Raw genomic sequence first — 6,262 nt, 5'->3', positions numbered from 1 at the left:
ACCATTGTAGCTCCTGCTGGTCAATGATACGAGCCTCTTCTTGCAGTGGAAAACATACAGCCAACAAACACCGTGGAACCTAAAGGAATGAAATTAAACATTAACATTTAGCCTCAACCAACATTCACAGATACAACGCAACGCAAACTACACAAACGTAAATCTTTTTAAACACAATGAGTTGTACTTACCGTGTACGCTCTAGACGGTCCACTTGCAAGCGGAAAATAAAGATATTTCTGTTGATAATCGTCGTGTTTGTATCCGGTGTCTCGCTCAAGGCCATTGCGCCCACAGATTTGAATTTTGGCGAGAGTTCAGCCTATTGACGTCATTTCCGCGGTGTAATACCCGCATATCTGAAACGGCAAAGTTAAGAGTAGAGTTAAATAAAGTTTTTAGTCAACGCAATAATTTACAACCGTTGACCAGTCGAAATAATCGTCGAAATTTGGCGTCTGTGGCTGGAAGCAGACGCCGAGTTCGACATTCCTCCCAAACGCCACACTCCCTTGCTTTTCAGGGCTAAAAAAAAACAGTTGTAATTACCTTGTACGCTCTAGACCAGGGGTGTCAAACTCATTTTTTTGGCGGGCCGCATTGTAGTCATAGCTTCTTTCGGAGGGCCATTATGACTGTCAACCCAAATAAATGTATGAGCACCTCATATTATACACAGTAAAATCTACAAAACAAACTGACAAAGGACTCGTTTTCAAATCAGACGAATAAAAACTGGTCAAATATTTTTAAAAAATATATATTAAAAGTGAAGACAATTTGCAATTCTATTAATGACACACAAATGTCATGCACAATTTGTCTTCGCGGGCCACATAAAATGATGTGGCGGGCCGTATCTGGCCCCCGGGCCTTGAGTTTGACACCTGTGCTCTAGACGGTCATGTTGCAAGCTGAAAACAAAAATATTTGCCTTGTTAGTCATCGTGTTACTAACAGCTGCGTCTTGTTTGCCAGAACTGCCGCTTTCCTACTTCCTGTTGCAAGCCACGCCCACGGATTATAATTTTGCCGTGAGTTCCGCCTATTGACGTCATGTCCGCGTCACATGACTGCGACGTAATATTATCTAAAACTGTTTGTGCGGTATTGTGTTGTTCTGTGCGGTATTGTGTTATTCTGTGCGGCGTCGTGTTGTTCTGTGCGGCGTCGTGTTGTTCAGTGCGACGTCGTGTTGTTCAGTGCGGCATGGTGTTGTTCAGTGCGGCATGGTGTTGTTCAGTGCGGCATGGTGTTGTTCAGTGCGGCATAATGTTGTTCAGTGCGGCATAATGTTGTTCAGTGCGGCATGGTGTTGTTCAGTGCGGCATGGTGTTGTTCAGTGCGGCATGGTGTTGTTCAGTGCGGCATAATGTTGTTCAGTGCGCCATAATGTTGTTCAGTGCGGCATGGTGTTGTTCAGTGCGGGATGGTGTTGTTCAGTGCAGGATGGTGTTGTTCAGTGCGGCATGGTGTTGTTCAATGCGGCATGGTGTTGTTCAGTGCGGGATGGTGTTGTTCAGTGCGGCATGGTGTTGTTCAGTGCGGCATAATGTTGTTCAGTGCGGCATGGTGTTGTTCAGTGCGGCATGGTGTTGTTCAGTGCGGCATGGTGTTGTTCAGTGCGGCATGGTGTTGTTCAGTGCGGAATGGTGTTGTTCAGTGCGGCATGGTGTTGTTCAGTCCGGGATGGTGTTGTTCAATGCGGGATCGTGTTGTTCAGTGCGGGGTGGTGTTGTTCAGTGCGGGATGGTGTTGTTCAGTGCGGGATGGTGTTGTTCAGTGCGGCATGGTGTTGTTCAATGCGGGATGGTGTTGTTCATTGCGGCATGGTGTTGTTCAGTGCGGCATGGTGTTGTTCAGTGCGGCATGGTGTTGTTCAGTGCGGCATGGTGTTGTTCAGTGCGGCATGGTGTTGTTCAGTGCGACATAATGTTGTTTAGTGCGGCATAATGTTGTTCAGTAAGGCATAATGTTGTTCAGTGCGGCATGGTGTTGTTCAGTGCGGCATGGTGTTGTTCAGTGCGGCATGGTGTTGTTCAGTGCAGGATGGTGTTGTTCAGTGCGGCATGGTGTTGTTCAATGCGGCATGGTGTTGTTCAGTGCGGGATGGTGTTGTTCAGTGCGGAATGGTGTTGTTCAGTGCAGGATGGTGTTGTTCAGTGCGGCATGGTGTTGTTCAGTGTGGAATGGTGTTGTTCAGTGCGGCATGGTGTTGTTCAGTGCGGCATGGTGTTGTTCAGTGCAGGATGGTGTTGTTCGATGCGGGATCGTGTTGTTCAGTGCGGCATGGTGTTGTTCAGTGCGGCATGGTGTTGTTCAGTGCGGCATAATGTTGTTCAGTGCGGCATGGTGTTGTTCAGTGCGGCATGGTGTTGTTCAGTGCGGCATGGTGTTGTTCAGTGCGGCATGGTGTTGTTCAGTGCGGCATAATGTTGTCCAGTGCGCCATAATGTTGTTCAGTGCGGCATGGTGTTGTTTAGTGCGGGATGGTGTTGTTCAGTGCAGGATGGTGTTGTTCAGTGCGGCATGGTGTTGTTCAATGCGGCATGGTGTTGTTCAGTGCGGGATGGTGTTGTTCAGTGCGGCATGGTGTTGTTCAGTGCGGCATAATGTTGTTCAGTGCGGCATGGTGTTGTTCAGTGCGGCATGGTGTTGTTCAGTGCGGCATGGTGTTGTTCAGTGCGGCATGGTGTTGTTCAGTGCGGCATGGTGTTGTTCAGTGCGGCATGGTGTTGTTCAGTGCGGGATGGTGTTGTTCAATGCGGGATCATGTTGTTCAGTGCGGGGTGGTGTTGTTCAGTGCAGGATGGTGTTGTTCAGTGCAGGATGGTGTTGTTCAGTGCGGCATGGTGTTGTTCAATGCAGGATCGTGTTGTTCAGTGCAGCATAATGTTGTTCAGTGCAGCATGGTGTTGTTCAGTGCGGCATGGTGTTGTTCAATGCGGCATGGTGTTGTTCAGTGCGGGATGGTGTTGTTCAGTGCGGCATGGTGTTTTTCAGTGCGGCATAATGTTGTTCAGTGCGGCATGGTGTTGTTCAGTGCGGCATGGTGTTGTTCAGTGCAGGATGGTGTTGTTCAGTGCGGCATGGTGTTGTTCAATGCAGGATCGTGTTGTTCAGTGCAGCATAATGTTGTTCAGTGCAGCATGGTGTTGTTCAGTGCGGCATAATGTTGTCCAGTGCGCCATAATGTTGTTCAGTGCGGCATGGTGTTGTTTAGTGCGGGATGGTGTTGTTCAGTGCAGGATGGTGTTGTTCAGTGCGGCATGGTGTTGTTCAATGCGGCATGGTGTTGTTCAGTGCGGGATGGTGTTGTTAAGTGCGGCATGGTGTTGTTCAGTGCGGCATAATGTTGTTCAGTGCGGCATGGTGTTGTTCAGTGCGGCATGGTGTTGTTCAGTGCGGCATGGTGTTGTTCAGTGCGGCATGGTGTTGTTCAGTGCGGCATGGTGTTGTTCAGTGCGGCATGGTGTTGTTCAGTGCGGCATGGTGTTGTTCAGTGCGGAATGGTGTTGTTCAGTGCGGCATGGTGTTGTTCAGTGCGGGATGGTGTTGTTCAATGCGGGATCATGTTGTTCAGTGCGGGGTGGTGTTGTTCAGTGCAGGATGGTGTTGTTCAGTGCAGGATGGTGTTGTTCAGTGCGGCATGGTGTTGTTCAATGCAGGATCGTGTTGTTCAGTGCAGCATAATGTTGTTCAGTGCAGCATGGTGTTGTTCAGTGCGGCATGGTGTTGTTCAATGCGGCATGGTGTTGTTCAGTGCGGGATGGTGTTGTTCAGTGCGGCATGGTGTTTTTCAGTGCGGCATAATGTTGTTCAGTGCGGCATGGTGTTGTTCAGTGCGGCATGGTGTTGTTCAGTGCAGGATGGTGTTGTTCAGTGCGGCATGGTGTTGTTCAATGCAGGATCGTGTTTTTCAGTGCAGCATAATGTTGTTCAGTGCAGCATGGTGTTGTTCAGTGCGGCATAATGTTGTCCAGTGCGCCATAATGTGGTTCAGTGCGGCATGGTGTTGTTTAGTGCGGGATGGTGTTGTTCAGTGCAGGATGGTGTTGTTCAGTGCGGCATGGTGTTGTTCAATGCGGCATGGTGTTGTTCAGTGCGGGATGGTGTTGTTCAGTGCGGCATGGTGTTGTTCAGTGCGGCATAATGTTGTTCAGTGCGGCATGGTGTTGTTCAGTGCGGCATGGTGTTGTTCAGTGCGGCATGGTGTTGTTCAGTGCGGCATGGTGTTGTTCAGTGCGGAATGGTGTTGTTCAGTGCGGCATGGTGTTGTTCAGTGCGGGATGGTGTTGTTCAATGCGGGATCATGTTGTTCAGTGCGGGGTGGTGTTGTTCAGTGCAGGATGGTGTTGTTCAGTGCAGGATGGTGTTGTTCAGTGCGGCATGGTGTTGTTCAATGCAGGATCGTGTTGTTCAGTGCAGCATAATGTTGTTCAGTGCAGCATGGTGTTGTTCAGTGCGGCATGGTGTTGTTCAATGCGGCATGGTGTTGTTCAGTGCGGGATGGTGTTGTTCAGTGCGGCATGGTGTTTTTCAGTGCGGCATAATGTTGTTCAGTGCGGCATGGTGTTGTTCAGTGCGGCATGGTGTTGTTCAGTGCAGGATGGTGTTGTTCAGTGCGGCATGGTGTTGTCCAATGCAGGATCGTGTTGTTCAGTGCAGCATAATGTTGTTCAGTGCAGCATGGTGTTGTTCAGTGCGGCATGGTGTTGTTCAATGCGGCATGGTGTTGTTCACTGCGGGATGGTGTTGTTCAATGCGGGATCGTGTTGTTCAGTGCGGCATAATGTTGTTCAGTGCAGCATGGTGTTGTTCAGTGCGGCATGGTGTTGTTCAGTGCGACATAATGTTGTTTAGTGCGGCATAATGTTGTTCAGTGCGGCATAATGTTGTTCAGTGCGGCATGGTGTTGTTCAGTGCGGCATGGTGTTGTTCAGTGCGGGATGGTGTTGTTCAGTGCAGGATGGTGTTGTTCAGTGCGGCATGGTGTTGTTCAGTGCGGCATAATGTTGTTCAGTGCGGCATAATGTTGTTCAGTGCGGCATAATGTTGTTCAGTGCGGCATAATGTTGTTCAGTGCGGGATGGTGTTGTTCATTGCGGCATGGTGTTGTTCAGTGCGGCATGGTGTTGTTCAGTGCGGGATGGTGTTGTTCAGTGCAGGATGGTGTTGTTCAGTGCGGCATGGTGTTGTTCAGTGCGGCATGGTGTTGTTCATTTCGGCATAATGTTGTTCAGTGCGGCATAATGTTGTTTAGTGCGGCATGGTGTTGTTCAGTGCGGGATGGTGTTGTTCAGTGCGTTATAATGTTGTTCAGTGCGGCATGGTGTTGTTCAGTGCGGCATGGTGTTGTTCAGTGCGGCATGGTGTTGTTCAGTGCGGCATAATGTTGTTCAGTGCGGCATAATGTTGTTCAGTGCGGCATGGTGTTGTTCAGTGCGGGATGGTGTTGTTCAGTGCGGGATGGTGTTGTTCAGTGCGGCATGGTGTTCAATGCGGAATGGTGTTGTTCAGTGCAGGATGGTGTTGTTCAGTGCGGCATGGTGTTGTTCAGTGCGGCATAATGTTGTTCAGTGCGGCATGGTGTTGTTCAGTGCGGCACGGTGTTGTTCAGTGCGGCATGGTGTTGTTCAGTGCGGCATAATGTTGTTCAGTGCGGCATGGTGTTGTTCAGTGCGGCATGGTGTTGTTCAGTGCGGCATAATGTTCAGTGCGGCATGGTGTTGTTCAGTGCGGGATGGTGTTGTTCAGTGCAGGATGGTGTTGTTCAGTGCGGCATGGTGTTCAGTGCGGGATGGTGTCTTTCAGTGCGGCATGGTGTCGTTCAGTGCGGCATGGTGTCTTTCAGTGCGGCATGGTGTCGTTCAGTGAGGCATGGTGTTGTTCAGTGCGGCATGGTGTTGTTTAGTGCGGCATGGTGTTGTTCAGTGCGGGATGGTGTTGTTCAGTGTGGCATGGTGTTCAGTGCGGCATGGTGTTGTTCAGTGCGGTATCGTGTTGTTCAGTGCGGTATCGTGTTTCTCAGTGCGGTATCGTGTTGTTCAGTGCAGTATCGTTGTGTTGTTCGTATTGTGTTTAACACTTAGCCTCTAACACTTAGCCTCTAGCATCTAGAAGGTAAATAAATAGGAAGGAAGGACTCACCGGTGACGTCTTCGCCCACGTCCAAGCGTTGTACTTTGTATTTTCATCCTTCTGACAGTGGAAAACATAGCCAACAAACACCGTGGAACCTAAACGAATGAAAGAAAACTAT

At 49.5% G+C, this 6,262-nt stretch overlaps 1 long non-coding RNA gene across 1 annotated transcript; it reads right to left on the bottom strand.

Annotated features, from left to right (window-relative positions):
- On the bottom strand, positions 1-6,262 carry LOC148393675 (uncharacterized). Its single transcript, XR_015860607.1, has 4 exons — positions 6,151-6,262; positions 550-635; positions 192-359; positions 1-79 (listed from the first exon to the last, which is right to left on the bottom strand). It is a non-coding gene; the product is annotated as an uncharacterized LOC148393675 (long non-coding RNA).

The sequence above is a fragment of the Syngnathus floridae genome, chromosome 9, assembly GCF_059516105.1.
Source record: "Syngnathus floridae isolate MCC-2025c chromosome 9, RoL_Sflo_1.0, whole genome shotgun sequence".
NCBI classification, from domain to species: Eukaryota; Metazoa; Chordata; class Actinopteri; order Syngnathiformes; family Syngnathidae; genus Syngnathus; species Syngnathus floridae.
Note: the sequence above shows the minus strand (reverse complement) of the source record. Positions and strands in the feature narration are given on the sequence as shown.